Source organism: Bubalus kerabau, chromosome 21 (genome assembly GCF_029407905.1).
Source record: "Bubalus kerabau isolate K-KA32 ecotype Philippines breed swamp buffalo chromosome 21, PCC_UOA_SB_1v2, whole genome shotgun sequence".
Classification (NCBI taxonomy): Eukaryota; Metazoa; Chordata; class Mammalia; order Artiodactyla; family Bovidae; genus Bubalus; species Bubalus kerabau.
This window is the reverse complement of record NC_073644.1, coordinates 55,200,934-55,223,340: the sequence shown is the minus strand read 5'-3', so window position 1 is coordinate 55,223,340 and position 22,407 is coordinate 55,200,934. Positions and strand designations below refer to the sequence as shown.

General features: G+C 41.8%; 1 protein-coding gene and 1 long non-coding RNA gene across 11 annotated transcripts in view; one reads left to right on the top strand and one right to left on the bottom strand.

Moving 5' to 3' along the window:
• The window catches only part of DCC (DCC netrin 1 receptor), a 1,416,568-nt gene that overhangs the window by 950,817 nt on the left and 443,344 nt on the right, over positions 1–22,407 (bottom strand). The gene's annotated exons all lie outside the window — the stretch shown is intronic.
• The window catches only part of LOC129636001 (uncharacterized), a 29,288-nt gene continuing 24,238 nt past the window's right edge, over positions 17,358–22,407 (top strand). Inside the window, exon 1 of the long non-coding RNA XR_008706586.1 lies at positions 17,358–17,491. This is a non-coding gene — a long non-coding RNA (uncharacterized LOC129636001). The remainder of the gene's footprint in view (positions 17,492–22,407) is intronic.

Below are 22,407 nucleotides of genomic sequence, written 5' to 3'. Positions count from 1 at the left end.
AAAGGCATATCCAGTACATGAAACACTTGGGAAATATACATAATCAGGAGTTTCAGAAAAAGGATAATGCTTCAAGAACAAATGACCCAATAGCACCCTCCTTTCCAGGATGCTGAGACTTAGACTAGGAAAACTGCGTGTCCACAGTCACTCAATTCCAAGGTGTTTAATTTTTACTGTAGAGTCAGAATCAATCTTCACAGAATTTTTTCTCTTAAAGTGTCCTTATTTTTGTCGCTAAGTTTGTTAATTTCCAAGTGTACCCACTCTCTCTTCCCTCATCCCCTTTCCTTCAACTTGAGTAAAAGCCAAAAATTCACATCAGAGGATAGTCTCAAGTGTAGGTGTAGGAAGAGACAGCTGGGTCAACCAGATTTCAGCACAGCGACTTACAATTTTAAGACCTGGTGTTCCGCTTCCCTGGTATCTGTACACAGTGGTACACCTCCAGAATCACAAAGCTCATTGGCATTAAATTCTACAGGAGGATGTCACTTACAGGGGTTCTACACTTAGCTGTGTGATACTGGGCAACTTGTTTCATCTAAGTGAGCCTCAGGGTTCTCACCTAATAAATGGCAGAAAAAAAGTTTTAAGAGCTGCTTTTAGAAAAAGGTCACTCAAGTCAAGGGTGTGCTGGTAAACGCTTAACAACTGTTTCTCTGGGTGGGTCAGGGAAGGCCCCAATTTGCAGTGTTTACTTATTTCTGTGGTGTAAACAGTTCACCAACTCTGTTTTCAAACTACAGACACTATGCCATTGAATACTGCAACAGAAAAGATACAGTGAGCTGACCGGAGAACATCCCAGCACACCGATTACTCCGTCTAACTATAGATAACGGCACAGACTTTACATATTTCACCTAAGCTGAAGCTTTTCTCTTCTCTCTGCACATCTCCTTCCTTCTCATAATTCAAAACTCAGCCTCACATCCACTTCTTCCATCAGCATTTCCAAGATCATTTACATCAAAATCAGTTCTCTCATCATCTCTCTGATGGCCCAGCATATAAAGAATCCACCTGTAATTAAGGAGACACAGGTTTGATGTCTGGGTCAGGAAGATCCCCTGAAGGAAATGGCAACCCACTCCAGTATTCTTGCCTGAAAAATCCCATGTACAGAGGAGCCTGGTGGGCTACAATCTAAAGGGTCGCAAAGAGTCGGACACAACTGAATGAGCACACACATCGCACATCTCATTTCTATTCATGATTCAAGACTCAGCCTTACAGCCACCTCTTCCGTCAGGATTTCCAAGATCATTCACATCTGAATCAATTCTTTCATTATCATATCTCTAGTTAACTCTTTCTTTATTTTTCCTATATTTATTAGTTGTGGACAAGTCTGTCTTTCCTGTTTCCCCTCTCCTAGCACATATCATAGTCTCCACGCTGATAGTGCATAGCAAAATCCCCTTAACATAGTAGGGGTTTGATCAGTGTCCATTGAATAAATAAGTAACTAAAACTACTGAGTTGGGTTAAAAGTTTGTTCTGGTTTTTCCACAAGATCTTAAAAACCCAATCAAACATTTTTGGCCAACCCAGAACTTTGAAAAAGTATGACAAAGTCTCATCAAGAAGCATTTTTCCCCCAAAGGACTGAAAACTCTTTGAAGACAGGACAGTGTTTAATTTCTCTTTAAACTCTTTATTTGAAGAATTTATATAAAGAATCTGGTACTTCATTTGTGCCAGATGAAAGTTTTAGAACTAGAGTGAACTGAACCAGAGCAATGGAATTTCCAAAGTGGCTGATGCAGGTGTTACTCATAGAATTGGGGCAGGAGGGGCCCCATTGGCACCAGGTTCCAACTGACCTCTAGGATTTCAGTGCAGTGTGCTTCTTCTGCCTCAGAGCTGTCTATGAAACCTGGACTTGCCACAGGGTGTCACATCGGCAACACTAGTGAGCCTTAGTTATCACTAGATGGCAAGACAGGACCACCAAAAGAGCTGTGAGAGGTACCCAGGCTCCCAGCAGGAAAGCCAAACACGGGGGAACGAAGGACAGCATCCTTCTTCAGCACTGTAGCTGTGAACAGAAGTAATCAGGCTGCCAGCTAGAAAGGCAGAGGGTACCTGACACACACATGAAATGTTAGACTAGATGCAAAATGCTGAAAAGGTGAGCGGATGGTACAAGCCCAGAAGATCTAGGACCAGGGCTTGACATTCCCAAGAGGCAGACAGGTAAAATGGAAAACGGTGTCTGGTCTTATCATGGATGACATGCTCTCAACAGCCTGTCACATTCAGGAGAGCGAGTCAGGATTGGGAGTTGCTATTTTTGACCATATATGGAATTACATTTTTTAGAAATGAGTACATGTAAAATGCAGAAATTACACTGATACTTTCTTAGAAACTTCAAAAGGCACTTCAGGATGATTACAAAGCTCATTTATGATTACACATTAGGGATAAAACAGTGCATGCCAATTTACTCTGTGCCCAGTTAGAGCACAGGCTCTGAGACGTGAATGGCTTGGCCAAGGCCACGTAAGCTAGTACCTGGCAGATCAAACACAGTATGAAGCCAAACCTCCTGCACCTTTTGGCTATGTCATCATGTAAGCTAAAGCAAAACCAAGACTCTACAATAATGCTTTACCTTTGTCTTATGTAGGGCTTCTCTGGTGGCTCAGACAGTAAAGAATCCGCCTGCAATGCAGGGGACCCACTTCCAATCCCTGGGTTGGGAAGATCCCCTGGAGAAGGGAATGGATACCCACTCCAGTATTCTTGCCTGGAGAATCCCATGGACAGAGGAATCTGGTGGGTTATAGTCCATGGGGTCACAAAGAGCCGGACACAACTGAGCGATTAACACTTTTATCTTACGTGGCTTACAAAAATCTGAAAGGGATTCCACTTAATGTCAAGACTTAGCTTCCAAAGGTACATACTTTGAGGAATAACATTGATGTAGACGGAGAAGTTCTTGGCTAATTGAGATTTAAACAGGAAGGTCTATTATAGTCAAGCCCACATATTTAAAATAGTATTGGTATTTCAGTTAAGGGTCCAAAAATGGTGGACAGAGGTAAATTTTTCTGGTTGGAGCTCACTTTCTGTTAGGACCTCACTGAACACTCGGATCTGCCTGCTCTTGATCTGGCAGACTACCTGGCAGATGGATGCTTAGGGTAGAAATCAAGAATGAAATGATGACAACGAATGTCGCTTATTCTTTATGAGGTCTGTGATGTACCTGGGGTTTTCTTTTCACCTTGTTTGAAATAGAACCAGGGGAAAATGTTATCCCTCATGGACAACCTTTTATTTTACCCCATGACTTTCCCATTTCTTTTGCTTCTATGTGTGCTGTTATTTTTTTTAAAGTTTCAAATCCAGTAATGATCACCACAGGCCATTTTTGAGAGATAATTTTAAAACTTTATAGGACTCTTCTGATTTCCTAAAGGGAATCAACCCTAAATATTCATTGGAAGTACTAGTGCTGAAGCTGAAGCTCCAGTACTCTGGCCACTTGATGTGAAGAGCTAACTCACTAGGAAAAATGCTGATCCGGGGAAAGACTGAAGGCAACAGGAGGAGGGGGTGGCAGAGGTTGAGATGGTTGGATGGCATCACTGACTCAATGGACATGAATCTGAACAAACTCCAGAAGATAGTGAAGGAAAGAGGACACTGGAATGCTGGAGTCTATGGGGTCGCAAAGAGTTGGACAAGACTTAGTGACTGAATAACAACACCTCTTCTGGACATAATACAAATAATGCACAAGCCAAAGATGGCGTGAAAGCAAGAACAGCTAGTAGTTATGAGTGGCAGAATACAATTTAATGAGCCTAGAACATCCCACAGCCATTCTAGGCTCAGAGTGGTGATTTCATTCACAGAAATCTAGGCTATTTGCAGCATCCTGTTTTAGGGGCTGCAAGATACTTGGGTTTAAAGAACACTGCCTTTTACCACACTGCTGCTGCTGCTGCTGCTAAGTCGCTTCAGTCGTGTCCGACTCTGTGCGATCCCATAGACAGCAGCCCACCAGGCTCCCCTGTCCCTGGGATTCTCCAGGCAAGAACACTGGAGTGGGTTGCCATTACCACACTAGGGCTCATCTAAATCTAAATCAAAATCTTACCAACCCAGATCTCATTCGTACACACTCGAAGCAAAACTCAGACACAGTATCTCAAGAAAAGTCCATGTAAGTACAAAATCAATGGATAAATCATACTTTTATAAAAATAAACAACAATAATACCAACCCAGGTCTCATCTGTACACATCCAAAAGCAAACCTCAGACAAAATGCCTCAAGAAAACTCAATATAATGCAAAAATCAATGGATAAATCATCTTTTTATAAAAATAAACGAGAAAAACAACAAAGTACTTCCTTTTGCTTTTTGTCTAAACAGAAGCTAAAATGATATTCAAAAGAGACATACTTCCTTCGCAAATCTTCCATATATTGGGTCAATGTTAATAAGTATGGTTTTTGGACAAGTCTGTCAAGCAATGCTCTCAACCAAATTCTACTATTATTTATCCTAATTTTCAGTGGAAATGGACACTTAACCAGTTTACAGCCTTTTGCTGTGCTCACAAGCCCAGAGAATTGATACTGACACAACACAAGGACATGCAGACACGCTCAAGTGCTCAGCTCGGTATCCACCATTTCCCCTTAGCAAAGCCTGAATGGACATAAACTATGATCCCAGTATATTCTCCAGCAAATACCTTCCTGGAAAACACATGTTATACTATTCCTTGTGATTTATTTCCTGTCCTCTCCCCTCTTCTTTGACATGCTCAAAAAATCATATACTTTTAGGAAAAAAAAATCAAGTGTAACATTTTTTTTTCCCCACTATAAACCTCCTCTGCATTATTCTCCCTGTTTTAGTGCAAGAAAGATACTTGATCCTTGTCAGGACCAACACGAGAGAGGCGTGGGCCATCCCCAGAGATGCAAGGGGGAAACGCCCAACCTGTTGGAGAGGATAACCCTCTTCTTCTGCCCTCACATCTTGTTTTTTCACCTTCTTCTTGGTGGGAGAGAGGGTAGGTAGGCAATTACCAAAGGCTCCGATTCATGTTCAACTTTGCAAGGAGAGAAGAAGGATTGGGGCCAAGGTCATGGCCTGGTCTTCCTACTTCTTATTTCTTCTATCTCCGAACCATTCATCAACTACTAAGGAATGGACGTTTCTTCTTTGGAGGATTGGGGTCTGGGGACTATCATTACCTGGTGATTAGGATTTTAGAAATTACACTTTCAGGAAGAAAAGGAAGATCTTAGCACAAACATCATGTAGGTCGGTTTTAATGAGTGTTGCCAAGAAAGAGGAATTACCTCAAACTCCAAAATTTCGTAAGTTCTTCTACCCCGCTTCTCTCACTCTTTGAGAATAAAAATTCAGGGAAAATGTTAACTGAGGTATTTTCTGACTCCAAAATCAAAAAAGTTTCCTTGAGAAGGTCAGCTATTAAGCCTCCCAGGGCACCGGTGGTAACTGGGTCAACAGCTTGAAAATTTGGCAGGCAGGAAATCTTCCCGTCTGAATCTTTTCAGCCCAGGCGTTTCTTCTCAAATTATAACCCAACAGTGAGGCTGTGTCAAATGCTCTAGAGACATTGATTTTTCCCCCTTTTAAGAGGCTCTCCGTCCACCCATAAAACATCCTGCTTTTCTCTTTACAAGGAAGTTTCCTTCAGCTGTTTATAGGACACATTCATTTGAGGGGTTTAGATAGGTAGCCGTTTCCAATTTCAGACTGAGTAATTTCAACTCTCTTTTCCTCAAAGAAATACAGCTTGAGGAAAGTACTCTCTCAAGAACTTTATTAAAATTCAGGATTTTTTTTCTCAAGTACAAAAATTGAGAAAAAAAAATAAGCAAGACATATTTGTTAGGTGCCATATTTGTACTTGAGCCTCCCAGGTGGTGTTGTGGTAAAGAAACTGTCTGCCAATACAGGAGACGAAAGAGATTCAGGTTCGATCTCTGGGCAGGAACATCCACTGGAGTAGGAAATGGCAATCCATTCCAGTATTCTTGCTTGCAAAATTCCACGGACAGAGGAGCCTGGCGCAATCTATGGGATCGCAAAGAATCGGACATGAAGACGCACACACACATATTTGTACCTAGGATATTACTTTGATTTCTGAGGAAAGCAGCTCATGACAGCAATGGGCTTTGCCCAGAGGGAGTTTCAATCTAGTTAAGAATTAGCACATGGAACATGAGAGCAGCAAGGTCAAGGTCTCATTGACTTTTTTTTTTTTTTTTTTTTTTTGTAGTCAGAATGGAATATGAATCAGGAGGAGACATCTATGTGGAAATAGGGAAGAAAACATGGCACTGGCTACATGAAAGAGTAGTTACCCTTATAAATGTATTGCCTCTACTTAAAAAGCATCAACTTATCTTCTAATTTTAATCTCCTAGTAATTTTGTACTATATCATAGAGTGGGTATATTCAATCTGTCCATCTATTTTACCATAATGCCTTTGGATTTGTATTTTGAGAGAGTAAATCGAGCATCTTTTCAGTGACTCATTTCCTAGCACAATGCTATGTTGGGAGATGATTGTTCATATTTTTTAATAGTAGTGGAAAACTGCCCTCTATCAAAGGGCTGTTTTGAACCCATGGAGAGTTTTACTTGCAGAGGTTTTTGAGCTTCTTGGAGAGAGGTGTTATCTGAATCAAAACCTGTGAAAAGAATAGCTGTAACATTTTCCTACAGTGAGAAACTATTGTGTTGTAAAACAGTTTCTAAAGGGAAGAGTGTTCTAGACATTATTTGCTAAATTTCGGGGAACAAGACAAATCAAATTGCAAGGAATCACTGAAATAATACAATCTCCAAAAGGGTAGAAAAGATAATGTATTAATAATTTTCATGGCCCCAATGTTATAAGAATAGTAAGAGTAATGTCAAGAGACATTTAATAGAGCTCAATCCTACACTTTACTATATAATCGAATTACTGGAGTAGCTTCCAATTGAGATAGATAATTGTGCCATGCTGTATTATGTTCCCATTCTAAGGGTATAGCAAAAAAAAAAAAAAAAAAAACAGTCATACAAGTTTCAAAGGCTTAATGTCCCCAGCTCTGTAGTGAAGAATGGAAAGAGAAGTGAGAAATCATCCTTTAGCAGATCAGGATGTCAAAGGAACAAGACAGGAAGAAATGAAATAAAATTTCCACGTCTCCACCATTAAATTATGCTGTTAAATAAAACTAATCCTTCACTATAATTTAATCTATAATAATGATTATCATTACAGTGCTGAAAATGAACATTCAGCCTTCAAAGAAACATCAAAGTAATTCAGGTTTTTAAGATTTTTTTCATGTTTGCTATGTATTTTTGAGTTTTTTTTTTCCATACACATGCTAATATTTTTTTCTGAAATTCAAATGATAATAGCTGAGTCCCATTTCCTCACCATAGGATGTATGTAACTTTCTATGAATATTAATATTTTTTCAAATACTTTTTTAAACCAGAGTCATTAATATGATAATACTTTGGTAATGAATTTACAAAAATTCCATACAAATACTACATGTGCTAATACAATGAAATACTGTGGAAATAATATGCATAATGCATTAGGCTTTGTTACAGATGCCTGCCAAAAATAGTGTTTGGCAAACAGTAGCTTGCTTGAAAAATGCCTAACCGATTAAAATTTATTGCTGCTGATAGACCCAGGGCAAACACGCAACGATCTTTGCTATTCATGCCCTGGCAGACACATCAGTTCACTGACTGCTCAGATTATCTCTGAAAGCTTCTGGACATCACAAAAATTAAGGAAGACGCTTAATGAGATGTTTAATGCTGGGAGAGTGACTCCTCTGAACAAAGGAATCCCCCATGTACTGCAGTTTCATCTCCATGGATGTCACTCTTAGCAAAGGGTCCCAGCTCCATCCAGCAGCTATGGGCAGGGCTGATCTGTGTGCCTTCTGTGTTCAGTCTCCCTTGTCACAGATAGTTGCTTTTGAAAGAGGGAAGCTGTGCTAGCATTAAAGCATTCTCTTCTCTCCACCATATTCACAGTTTGACATCACCTAGTGCCTTATTGGTTTGTGATTGCACTTTCCAACATACATGGGATTCCTAGTGCTGTGAGTTACAGGGTGGGGAGAGGTGAGTCAGGGGCTATTCCGTTTGCTGGAGGCATGTGGGGAAAGAGCTGAGCTCTGGGGTGGAGCTTTCCAAACAGGAATGGCTATCTTTTTTAGAAACTATAATTTGACAGCAAAACCACTGACTATTGTTGCAAGTGAACCAAGATTAATTCGATGGCTAAAAGATGACAAGTCTGTCAGTTTTCTGAGATCTTTAGCATTTGTGGGGTCTTTGAATTCATTTAATTTAGCTCCATCACTTTATAGATGGGCAAATGAAGGTACAGAAAGGGGAGCTGATAGACCGACTGAGGGGACATAGCTAATTAGTAGCAAAGATGACAATTCCTTATTCCTTGCCCAGGTCCTTCCATCAATGGTGCTGGCTTTACTGAAGAAGAAAAAGGAAAAAAAGATGTGGCATCTCAGGTGCCAGCCCTCCTCCTCCTGCCCATGGGTACTGGTTATTCCTTCAAAGGACTGGAGGAGAAAAGCTTCTGGATGGAGGATAAACAGAATGAATGGATGCTACTGATGAATCCCACATGGGATAAGCTCTCAAATATGTGTTTAGATAGATAGCCAGATACACAAAATTCAGGACAAAATGAAACTTTAAGTGCTAAAATCTATGGTTTTAGTCATATCTACCTATCTGTCTGTCTATGTTTACTGGAAGAAGCATAGTTTCCAATTATTTGAAAATTTTAAATCATCCCTGAGGAAGATCCTGGTCAGAAATACTTAAAACTGCTTAGTTCCGAAAGAGTTCCTGAAAAGTGAAATTGAAATTCATCTCAGTTGAAATTTAGAAATGGGAAAGGGCAACAGAGACCTTTACGTTTAGCAGGAATAAAAGGAGAATTGCAATCAATCAGATGCTTTTAGAAAAGTAAACAAGCTAGTAAAGAAGATTAGCCAATCTATAAAAATAAGCAGAAAACAGTTATAAGGATCATTAACAGAAGAGAACAAACAGGAGCGTGAAACCACGGGCATGCTCACCATCAAAATGCAGAAATTTAAGCTCTGAGAAGGCAGGGCGTGATGTATTCATTAAGAAGGATAACAGAAGGAGGGGGCAGCCAATAATGAAATGACTGATGAGTTTAATTTTAGTTTACTTTAAATTGACTGAAAACTACCTGAGTGGAAAAGGAACTTCAGCTTTAAAGAAGTAGATGTTGACCTGCTCTCCAAATAGCAAAATAGGGAAATGTTACTGGCAGTGGCTATATTGACGGTCCAGCCTCAGTCGGGTTCTGTCTTTTTGTCCTGCGCATGTCAATTTTCAATAAAATATCCAGGAGCCTGTGCAGTTATAAAACTTTACGTTTGTTCATTCAACTCATTTGTTGATGGCTTACTCTGTGCCACCTCCTGCTAACCGATGAGGTAGTGCAACAAGCAGAAACGGATGCAGTCTCTGTTTTCTTGGAGTTTAGAATGTAGTCGGGGAAGTAGGGAGGAATTAGGACAATACAATCCTGACAAATGTATACTTAAGCAATTGAGTAATTTGTTCTGAGAGGAACACAGGTCTCTGACAAGGTATGATCAAGACCAGCAGTAGAGCCTGTAATTTGGGAAAGACTCATTAGACGGATGGAGAAGGAAATGGCAACCCACTCCAATGTTCTTGCCTGGAGAATCCCAGGGATGGTGGAGCCTGGTGGGCTGCCGTCTATGGGGTCGCACAGAGTCGGACACGACTGAAGCGACTTAGCAGTAGCAGCATTAGAAGGAATGGAGAAGGCAATGGCAACCCACTCCAGTGTTCTTGCCTGGAGAATCCCATGGACGGAGGAGCCTGGTAGGCTGCAGTCCATGGGGTCGCTAGGAGTTGGATACGACTGAGCGACTTCCCTTTCACTTTTCACTTTCATGCATTGGAGAAGGAAATGGCAACACTCCAGTGTTCTTGACTGGAGAATGCCAGGGACGGGGGAGCCTGGTGGGCTGCCATCTCTGGGGTTGCACAGAGTCAGACACGACTGAAGCGACTTAGCAGCAGCAGCAGCATTAGAAGGAAAGATGCTGATGATGTTGACATGGGAAAGATGGCTGGGAGCCACAGGGTAGAGCTGGCATGGGAGATTCCTCTAGGGAAAACATGCAAAGGACTTGGATTGGAGTAAATGACTCCCTTAAAGTGGACGGGGCCTGATGGGGGATGTTTCCTCCATCTTAATGCCACTGTTGCAAGATTCAGCTTTCTAAGAAGAGATGATTGAGGACAATTTGAGGAGCATCTCAAACGCACTTGACCTCGCCGAGTCCTCAATTTGGTCAATCAATATAGTCAGACATTTTCCCAATTGAGGTGAAAGATCAGCAAATTTCAAAGCATAAACCAACTTACACTGAGTTGAAAAACAAGTCACCCAACCTGTCCTTCAGACAAATGGTGACAAAATTAGTAAAATCCAGCCTAAGCCTGGAAGCCACAGCACAGGCAGGCCTGGGAAGACTTCCTGTTCTGAGAAAATTGGCCAGACAGCATTAGGAAAAAGGCTAGGCCCACAATAAGGTGAGCATTTTTCCCACGTAAGACTCCTTCAGTTACTAAGGCTGGGACACAAAAGAACAATATCCTATTCAAGTGGGAGCTGAGAAGGAGCAACTGGCTGTGCCAGGTGATGTCTTTCCTGGAAACGATCCATTTTCGAGACCTCTTATTCAAATAACCCATTTTATTTCTATTCTTTGTGCATCTACCCCCTAAGCTTCTTATTTTTTACTTTCTTTCTCTATTAGTCAAGCCTTTGGCTATCCCGTTGGCATGGGGAATGTTTAATATAAATACAATTAAATAGCAACTACTCATTAGCAATAGTAAATGACAGTTAGAAAACAGGGCCCCAAATGTATTTATTTTTAAAGCATTGTATTCAAGCAAATATAATTCTCTCTCTCTCTATCCTCAAGCCAAAGTTTTTGTAGAAAAACACACTTTCAAAGAGGTGCTGGAGGTTAATGGCTTAAGATGCCTGATAGATGTCAGGAGAAGGAGCCCTTGGGGTGAGGGTCTCTTCCCCAGAGCGAAGCTCGAAGAAGGATCAATTGAAAATGAAGAGCTAGAAATAGCATACTAAGGGCACATGACCCAAACATGCAAAAGTTTCTAGAGTTCAGGCACATCTTGCAGGTATGTGTTTCTAGAATACTAGTTAGAAGGAACACTCCACAGGTCACTTGGAACATGAAGTAAATGGCCTTCTTCAAGTCATGGATGGCTGATTTTCCACGTACATATTAGTCAGCTCACATGAATCAGAGAATACTGTGTGAGCATCACTTCCTGTAATGTCATCATCTTCTGGTCCAAGTCTGAACCTCTTGTTGCTTCTTTCTAGAGATATTCTAAGAATTAACTAAGCAGGGAGAATAGCAACTGTCCTCAGAAACTCTTATTAGAATCTGACCTCCCCCCGCAACAAAGGTCTGCCCAGAAACCATTAAACATCACCTCTATTTTGTTTCCCTTGTAGCCTGCAGTGCAGGAGACCTGGGTTTGATCCCTGGGTCAGGAAGATCCCCTAGAGAAGAGAATGGCTACCCACTCTAGTATCCTTGCCTGGAGAATTCCATGGACAGAAGAGCCTGGCAGGCTACAGTCCACGGGGCCACAAAGAGTCAGACACAGCTGAGCGACTAACATGTTTATTTCAGTTAAGCAGCCCTAAATTTCATTCATTCTCTGGCATGACGACAGTTACTATGTACAATCACATTACAATAGAATGGAAAAGTCTAGAGATCTCTTCAAGAAAATGAGAAACACCAAGGGAACATTTCATGTAAGGATGAGCACATTAAAGAACAGAAATGGTATGGACCTATAGAAGCAGAAGATATTAAGAATAGGTGGCAAGAATACACAGAAGAACTGTACAAAACAGGTCTTTATGACCCAGATAACCACAATGGTGTGATCACTCACCTACTGTCAGACATCCTGGAATGCAAAGTCAAGTGGGCCTTAGGAAGCATCACTATGAACAAAGCTAGTGGAGGTGATGAATACCAGTTGAGCTATTTTAAATCCTAAACGATGATGCTGTGAAAGTGCTGCACCCAACATGCCAGCAAATTTGGAAAATTCAGCAGTGGCCACAGGACTGGAAAAGGTCAGTTTGCATTCCAGTCTCAAAGAAAGGCAACAGCCAAGAATGTTCAAATTAATGCACAATTGCACTCATCTCACATGCTAGCAAAGTAATGCTCAAAATTCTGCAAGCCAGGTTTCAACAGTACATGAACCGTGAACTTCCAGATGTTCAAGCTGGTTTTAGAAAAGGCAGAGAGGAACAAGAGATCAAATTAGCAAGATCTGTTGGATCATCAAAAAAAGCAAGAGAGTTCCAGAAAAATATTTGCTTCTGCTTTATTGACTATGCCAAAGCCTTTGACAGCATGGATCGCAACAAACTTTAGAAAATTCTTAAAGAGATGGGAATACCAGACACCTGACCTGCCTCCTGAGAAATCTGTATGCAGGTCAAGAAGCAACAGTTAGAACTGGACATGAAACAACAGACTGGTTCCAAATCGGGAAAGGGGTACATCAAGGCTTTATTTTGTCACCCTGGTTATTTAACTTATATGCAGAGTACATCATGTGAAATGTCAGGCTGGATAAATCACAAGCTGGAATCATGACTGCTAGGAGAAATATCAATAATCTCAGATATGCAGATGACACCACCCTTACAGCAGAAAGCAAAGAACTAAAGATCCTCTTCATGAAAGTGAAAGAGGAGAGTGAAAAAGTTGGCTTAAAGCTCAACATTCAGAAAACTAAGATCATGGCATCAGGTCCCATCACTTTATGGCAAATAGATGGGGAAACAGTGACAGACACCATTTTCTTGGGCTCCAAAATCACTGCAGATGGTAACTGCAGCCATGAAATTAAAAGATGCTTGCTCCTTGGAAGAAAAGCTATGACCAACCTAGGCAGCATATTAAAAAGCAGAGACATTACTTTGCCAACAAAGGTCCATCTTTTCAAAGCTATGGTTTTTCCAGTGGTCATGTATGGATGTGAGAGTTGGACTATAAAGAAAGCTGAGTGCCGAAGAATTGATGCGTTTGAACTGTGGTGTTGGAGAAGACTCTTGAGAGTCCCTTGGACTGCAAGGAGATCAAACCAGTCTATCCTAAAGGAAATCATTTACGAATACTCATTGGAAGGATTGATGCTGAATCTGAAACTCCAATGCTTAGGATACCTGATTCGAAGAAATGGGTCATTGGAAAAGACCCTGATGCTGGGAAAGATTGAAAGCAGGAGGAGAAGGGGATAACAGAGGATGAGATGGTTGGATGGCATCACAAACTCAATGGACATGAGTTTGAGCAAGCTCCGGGAGTTGGTGATGGACTGGCACGCTGCAGTCCATGGAGTCACAAAGAGTCAGACACGACTGTGTGACTGAACTGAACTGAAGTGATGTTCCTTACTATATGCCAGACACTACATTTCATAACTGTATAGTTTAAATGAATCAGTCATGTCCAACTCTTTGCAACCCCATGGACTGTAGCCCACCAGGCTCTTCTGTCCATGGGATTTCCCAGGCAAGAATCTTGGAGTGGGTTGCCATTCCCTTCTCCAGGGGATCTTCTAGACCCAGGGACTGAACCCAGGTCTTCTGCATTGCAGGCAGATTCTTTACTGTCTGAGCCATTAAACTTCATATCAACCCTATTGTTATTTTCATTTACACTGAGGAAGTTTAGATTTGGTAAAATAAAGTCAGTTGCCTGAGACTGCATAGGTGCAGTTTGGAATCTAAGAGGAAATACTGAGTTTTTGCCTCAAACACTTCATACCTATCTTAGAATTATTCTAATTCTAAGGAATTCGATCCCCAGAACCCATAGCCTTTCCCTACCTTGGTGTATTAACCTCTTGAAGAAGTGACCTCTGGACTGCCCACTCACTCACTCTATGTCTCTCTTTGATTATAACTGGACAGGTTTCTATGAACATGTTTGAATAAGCATGTTTTTATTTCTATACATGTTTTAATTACATATTAAACATGGCGCTCTTAGTCGTTAATTTTTGAAATGTTTTATCTGCGGTCTCTTCATTTGTGACGTTTCAGCATTTGTGAGTCTCCCCCACCAAGTAAATGGTTACCGGGCTCTAACTGGCCTAGACCTTTTTACGGCCATATTTCCTTAGGCATTTAGCGACAGCTTTTTCAACTAACAATGACAGCAGCAAAATCTATAAGATCAAGAGCAATGTCTGAAGCTTACATGGCAAAGCCAACAGATTCAACAGTAGCTGAGTAGCTGTTTTTTCTTCCCCCGTTTAATGAAGAAGCTACAACAAATAGGACATTTCTACCACTGCTAAGGACAAAGCTAGAAGAAATCCCTGGGCATCACACTGATGGGCCAGTTTGCAAACTGTGTGTCACTGTTCTATGAAACCTCTGAAAAGTCCAGATAATACAAATTTCTTCCAGTTCTTGAAAAGACAGAATTATTTGGCTCCTGGCAGGCAAGCTTTCTCCTAGATCTATTCTTTCTCATAGTACTATCACCATGACTGCACTGATTTAAATATATTTGTTCAGTGACACAGCTGAAAACAAATGGCTTCAGAGAGTGAAAGGAAACCTTACCCAATGTTTGGGACATCAGCTATTGCCCACGCGTTGGCACTGGTACCCAAGAGACGGCCACACCCCACTCTCACCGATGCCCGCTCTAGGTCAATGTCAACCTCAGCCACAGCTGCAGGGCCACAAGGCCACGCAGTGACACAGAATCTGGAACAAAGGGGCTTCCGCTCAGACCGGCTCTACCGAAGAAAGGCCAGTTTCCACGACTAATACGGTTGTTTCGCTCCTTATTTTGCTTTTTGTAAAACTGCCAGGCCTCTCTCTTCTTCTGTTGGCCTCTGATCTCCCAGGATTCTGAAGCTTCCTTTTGGCAAATCAGGGCAAGTGGGGAGAGAGTGGGGATCATTTGGGAAAAAGACACAGTCACCAACTTCAATTGACCCAGAAGCCCACGTTATTAAAAAAAAGTCTGAGGTTCTCAATGACTAAATGAAGGGGTCACTACAGATGAAGGCAAGTTCATCATAGGCACATCTTGGTAGCCAGATGCCTAGTTTACTGAGAAATAAATAAATAATATATATATTATATTATATATATAGAGAAAGAGAGCGCAAATGAGTGAGTACAAGCGAGCAATATGACCAGTAAGGCAATGACATATTTAAAAGAACACTTTGCTTACAATGTAACAGACATTGGGTAGTGGTCCCCTGGCCCATGATCGGTTTGCATAATCTTTTCCTAATAATGATCATAACTACATTTGGAATGTCATCTTAAAAGAAAGTTTCCAAGTATTTTAAATATTTTGTAAGCACAAGGGAAAGATCTCTGAAGATCCTGCTCTTTGGGAAAAAGGGAACTTTCCAAGGTCACCCTAATTGCAATGCTCTAATTTTAGGAAGGAGACAGAACCAAAGACAAGATGTGAACCTTCCCTACAGTTGAGACAATCTCAAATGTGAAGACAGAGACCAAGAATCGGAAAGGTTAAAGGCAAGTACTTTGTTTTAATTGGGAAGTTCCACAAGCACACCAAACACCTTAAGAGGCAAAGACATCAGATTATGCAGCACACCAAAGTTTTCTGAAGGAAAAAGAGAGGGTCAGAGGGAACAATGAACAGACAGGACCCCAGGGAGGCTGCTGAAATCCACAGGAAAGCAGGGAGTGAGTGACCCGCGGAAGCTGAGTATTGTCGGTGAGTGAATCGTGTGGAGGAGTGACCTTGAATGCATGGCAGGTACACGATCAAACTTCAGCTCTGAGCCCAGAGAAGAACAATTGTGTATGAAGACCACTCTTTCTTCACTCCAAGGAAAGAGTCATTTTTTCTTCCTGTTTTTCAAGAATTAGTGAATTTTTTTTCCTTTACAGAAATAAGGAGGTTGTTCTCTGCAGGGCTAAACTGAGAAGCTCAAGCAAATAGTGCTGCTGACCTTATACAATAAAATAAGTGTGATACCTTCCCCACTGTACACATGACATATTATAAACCCACTGTGCTCCTGTTATAGTTTAGAAACCTGAGACTCAAGGAGAATCAGTAAATCCTTTTGATTGTCAGTGACTCGAAGGCTTTATTTTCTTGGGCGCCAAAATCACTGCAGATGATGAATGCGGCCATTTAAATTAAAAGACTCCTTGGAAGAAAAGCTATGACCAACCTAGACAGCATATTAAAAAGCAGAGACATTACTTTACCAACAAAGGTCCATATACTCAAAAGTATGGTTTTTCCAGTAGTCATGTATGGATGTGAGAGTTGGACCATAAAGAAAGCTAGCACTGAAGAACTGACTCTTTTGAACTGTAGTGTTGGAGAAGATTCTTTAGAGTCCCTTGGCCTGCAAGGAGATTCAACCAGTCCATCCTAAAGGAAATCAGCCCTGAATATTCATTGGAAGGACTATTGCTGAAGCCGGAGCTCCAATACTTTGGCCGCCTGATGAGAAGAACTGACTTATTTGAAAAGATCCTGATGCTGGGAAAGATTGAGGGCAGGAAGAGAAAGGGATGACAGAGGATGAGATGGTTGGATGGCATTACCAACTCAATGGACATGAGTTTGAGTAAACGCTGGGAGTTGGTGATGGACAGGGAGGCCTGGCGTGCTGCAGTCCATGGGATCGCAAAGAGTCAGACATGACTGAGTGACTGAACTGAACTGACTTGAAGGCAGTGCTGACATCGTGTGTATCCCCAGGTCCCTGGCACTGCACAGGCATCTTATTTATTTATTCCTGATGTTAACACAGCATCATTTCAGGCACCCTTCTGTGCGATCAAAACACAGCAGTAACCAAAACAGACCACGTCCTTACACATTCATGGACTTTAATTCTGGAGGAAGGAGATGGGCAATAGTTAAAACCACAAAGCCTTTTACCCCTCCTCCCAAAAGGCTGGCTGTCCATGCTACAAAAATCCTGATATCATGGATGGTACAAGGAAGGAAATTTACAGGCGAGAATATATACCAAAACCCTGAATATGAACAAGTCAATCAAGGGCTATGAGATCCATTACAGTTTTATATAGATGACCCTAGGTGCAAGGAAAAAAGCTTGGGAGTGGCATGGGTGGGGTGAAAAGAGAAGCAGAGAGACCAACTGACATGACTAATGCAATACTGCAGGAGAAAGGTTATTGTGAAAGGTCTGTGAAGGGCATTGTGTGGTAAAGAATACTTGGGGCTCTACTGCTCTACTTAAGCTAACAAAGTCCTGGATAACAAAGTCCGAGAAGATCTCACTAAAGAGGTAAGATTTACAATGGGAACTTAAACTAGGGAAAGCACTTGAAAAGCTGTCCCCACAAGACAAAGACCGTGACCTGTAAGACAACTTGGCTTGTCTAAGGAGAAGAAAAGAGGCCAGGGTAAGAGGGATGAACTAAAAAATAAATGGTTAATATTTGTTGGGAGCTGTAAGGTGGGTGTCACATTCTTTAAGGCCTTGTGTGTAAGTGTCTGCTCTTTGCGACCCCCGGGGACTGTAACCCACCTGGTTCCTCTGTCCTTGGGATTTTCCAGGCAGGGATACTGGAGTCAGTTGCCATTTTCTGCTCCAGGGGATCATCCCGACCCAGGGATGAAACCCTCATTTCTTGCGTTTCTGGCATTGGCAGCAGATTCTTTACTACTACCACCATCTGAAAGCCCTGTAGGTCTTGGAAAAGAGTTTAACATTCAGATGCACTGGAGAGGGACTGAACAGTTTTAAGAGAGTGATAATCTGATTTGGCTTTATATAGATGACCCTAGTTGCAAGGAGAAAAGCTTGGGAGTGGCACAGGTGGGGTGAAAAGAGCAGCAGAGAGACCAACTGACATGACTATTGTAGTATTGTACGAGAAAGATGAAAAGCTTGGACCAGAAAAGTTGGCACAAAAATGGAGAAAGTTGACAGATTGGAGATTTATTGTGGAGATGGATCTGGGAGGATCTGCTTATGAATTGAATATGGGGTAAACAGAAGTCAAGAGAGAAACAACATTTTTTGGCTTTCTAACTGTGTGACACCTGGAGAATGAATGGTATCATAGACATGAACCACGTTCCAGACAGAGCTTGGGGTGTTGGTAAAGCATTCAGGTGGAGACGTCAATCAGGCAGTAGGGTAAGCTCAGGTCTATGAGGAAGAGAGTGAGGTTGGAGAGAAATACCTTGGTTGTCATCAGCTTCTAAGTGACATTTAACATCATGACGCTGATTACCATGAAAGAGAGAGTATGTGCCCTGAGAAAAGAGAGCTCAGAGCAAGCTGTGTTTATAGCAAACACTCGGGTGCCAGGCATAGGGAAAAGACTCAGCGAAGAACGCAGAAGAGGAACTGCCCAAGGAATGAGAGACAACAGGGAACCAGTAAAGAAAGTTTTCCAAGGAGAATGTGCACCTGTTTTCAAAGATGCTGGGATGTGAGGCAGGAAGCGGAGATGAGAACTGACATCAGATTTCGCACGTGGAGGTCACTGATGGCCTGAGAAGAGCTGCTTGGATAGAGGATGGAGGTGAAAGTCTGGATGGAGGAGCTGAGAGTCCACAGGAAATGAGGAAATGCAGAAGGTATGGAGACAGCATCTCTCCAAGTGCTCTGCTGTGAACAGCAGCTTGTACTGAGGAAATGTCTGAAGCAGGGTGTGGAATCAAGAGGTTGCTTGCTTGTTGTTTATGTTAAGATGGAAGACACCAAAGCATGTTAGATACTGATGTAGCAGAGAAAGAAGTCGGGGTTCCCAGGCGACTTAGTGGTAGAGAATGTACCTGCCAATGCAGAAGCTGCAGGAGCTGCAGGTTTGATTCCTGGGTCAGGGAGATCCCCTGGAAACAGCAATCCATTCCAGTATTCTTGCCTGGGAAATTCCATGGACAGAGGAGCTTGACAGAGGGTCACACCCCATGGGGTTGCAAAGAGTCAGACACAGTTAAGCACACATGGTCGATTAGAGAGAGAAATGAACAAAATGGAAAAGAGGAGTAGGACTTAGAGAAGTGAAGTCAATGGAGGCAAGAGGGTTTAGGATTGTAGTTTGCAAGCTGTAAACCTACTCTGACTCATAGCAGGGAACACACTCTATTGTTGTAAAAGGAAAGGCAGAGAGTATGGGAAGCATACAGAGATGATTCTCCATGGTTCCGAGGAACTGAATGGATGAATGCGTGAGTTTATCTGCTTCTTTTCCACAACCTGAGTAATTAAGAATATTTTCAAATTTCACATCATTCATGTACTTCACCGTTCTCCATTCTCTGAGCTCACACAATACTCTTTACCTAAACCAATTGTCACTTTCTATGCATATCTCTGCCTAGTTATGTGTTTAAGTCTTTGGTGCCCTGGCTTCTTAATAAGGCATTCAAGGGCACCTATATTCCTGTGCCTCCCAGCATAGACATCACTGCATAGAAGTTCAACAGATACATTTACTAACTGGAATCAGTTTTCCAAGGTCCTGTCCCCAAATACCATTAATAATATTAATGTTGCTTCTAGCTCTGATGTTCAACAAATCTCAGTCAACGGCAAATATGTACTTTGGTCACCAAAACAGCAGATATGATTGTAAAACCTCAGAAATCACCAGCTTTGAATCCTTGAATCTACTTATAAGAGTGTTCCAGCAAAAAAACAAAGGACTCAGCATATACATAATCACAAAAACCTACAGAAGTTTAGGCGAGAAAAAGAAACTCACCATCTGAATCCTAAGATATTTTTTCCCATAACTAAACTTTCACAACCCTCAGTATACAACTGACGCAGGCTTCCCAGGTGACACAGTGGTATAGAATTCTGCCTGCCAATGCAGGAGACTCAAGAGACACGAGTTTGATCCCTAGACTGGGAACATCCCCTGGAGAAGGAAATGGCAACCCGCTTGCCGGGAAGACTCTATGGACAGAGGGGTCTGGCTGGGCGACAGTCTGTGGGGTCATAAAGAGGTGGGTATGACTGAGTACACAGCACAGCAGTCAGGACCACGAACCAAAGGTACTGAGTTTCCCCATTCTAATCTAGGTCACAAGAAAAGACACTGTTTTACTCACACTCTCACTGAAGATGGGTGCAAAAACATGTGCAAGATGGGTGCAGAAATGAAGAGAAGAATTCAATTACATTTGGATATTTCTATTAAAATTAATTTATATATGGAATTTTAATTACAGGATGCAAGTCTGTGATTAATTTAATTCTGTTTCAATTTACAAGGATGCACTTGGTTAATGGAGCACCTCTGCAAAAGGGCTTTATTGAGGGATCTCATCTCTATGATTTACTGTCTGCGTATACGTGACGTTCCTTTCATTACATAAGAAATTATTATTTGTCCTTGAAGTTGAATCCATTGCAAGGGTGAGGAGATGATGCTAGCGCTATCGTGTAACCTACTATTTTTGAGAAAAGTAGCAGATTCAGAAGAAAACTTGTTTAGCTTTCTGGTCATAAACCTCTTTCCCTATGTATTCAATACACACATGTGCATTGCTGATTAATGCTCAAATCCTGGCTGACATTATGATAAGCTTTAAAGCAAGCCTACCTTAGAGAGAGGGAAAGAGCAAGCACTGCCTTTTCTTACAGAAAAGCTTTCTTGAACTGAAGGTTTGAGGCAAAGGAAAGGAAGATGAGGCAAAAAAAAACTGAAAGCAGAAGACCTGAATATAGAAAAAGAAAACAGAGCATAAAGGGAGAATACTACCTAAGGAAGTATCCTTGAATAACCTTGTTTAGGAAACTGGGGCAAATAAGCCCATCTATGTAATCCCGTTATGAACTGTTAGCTTAAGGCTTAGTCAAAGAGAAACTGTGTAATGAGATTAAACCGGTAAGAAAACATGCTTGTCTGCTGCTTGTTGGGAGAACAAAACAAAGAAAGCAATAAATGAACAATTACAATCCTGTGCTTCCCCTCCCCCGCTTCAGAAGCAAAACAATTAGGAAGGAAGATCTCCTGATAAAGCAAACGCCAAACCCCAGTTTTCCTCCCAGCTGCACTAGAGAAAGGAATGCGTCTGCTTGCATTATTCTCTTCCTAACGTTGTTCTTTTTATTATGATGAAAGAATGATGCGATTTTTAAAGGGAAACGCAAGTTCTGCCTAGCATTCCCTTTTCGTAGGCGTTCCCTCTCCTAGTATCTAAGAAGATACCTGGTGAAAATATTCTACTTCCCTTTGGTATTTCCTCCCCATCTCCAAGTCTCAGAGCATCCCTCTAAGTTTTGCATTTCCCTTTTTTTTAAGCTGCAAATACTTGACTCCACCATTACACCCATGCGTGTGCTCAGTCGTGTCAACTCTTGGTGGCCCCATAGACTGTAGTCTGCCAGGCTCCTCTTCCAAGGAAATTTCCAGGCAAGAATACTAGAGTGGGTTACCATTTCCTACCCCAGGGGATCTTCCCAACCCAGGGGTCGAATATGCTGCTCTTCCTGCCTCTTTCATTGACAGGCAGATTTTAAACTACTGACCACCTGGGAAGCCATGGTAGTGGTTAAATAGCTAAGTCCTGTCTGCCTCTTGTGACACCATGGACTGTAGCCCACCAGGCTCCTCTGGCCATGGGACTTCTAGGTAAGAAGAGTGGAGTGGGTTGCCATAGGCAATAAATGAATACATGGTGGGTGGGGTGGTGTCTGTGCGCCAAAACCTTATTAACCAAAACAAATGACCACCCTTGGGGCTGTCATTTGCAGACTCCTGGGTTAGATGATAAGAGAAGTAGAAACAAGGTTTGAGACACCTTAGATGAAATTGGGGTCCCTACAGCTGATTCCTGAATTTATTTTTTTTATTATACATGTCCTTCATGGATTTAAAACATAGATCTGTCACTAAGGATACTGGAATACATGAGGAAGGTGAGAGTAAGTTGTGAACAAGTATTTCTGCTCTGATCACTTTTTCTCACTTAAAATCAAAGGTGTGGTGGTAGAGGAAGTGCATACAAAAGGAGCAGTGATGGAAAGAGAGAAAAGGCTTCTGGTCCTCCAAGTGGACCAGCTCCGAGCGCCAGCCAGAGAAATAGACACATTCACTGAGAACACTCTTTCTCATAAGTGGACCTAGATCAGTAGCATGAGAATCACCTGGGATCTTGTTAGAAATGCAAATTCCCAGGGCCTACCCAGTCCAGTTGAAAAACGGGTGGGACCTAGAAATCTGTATTTTATAAAGC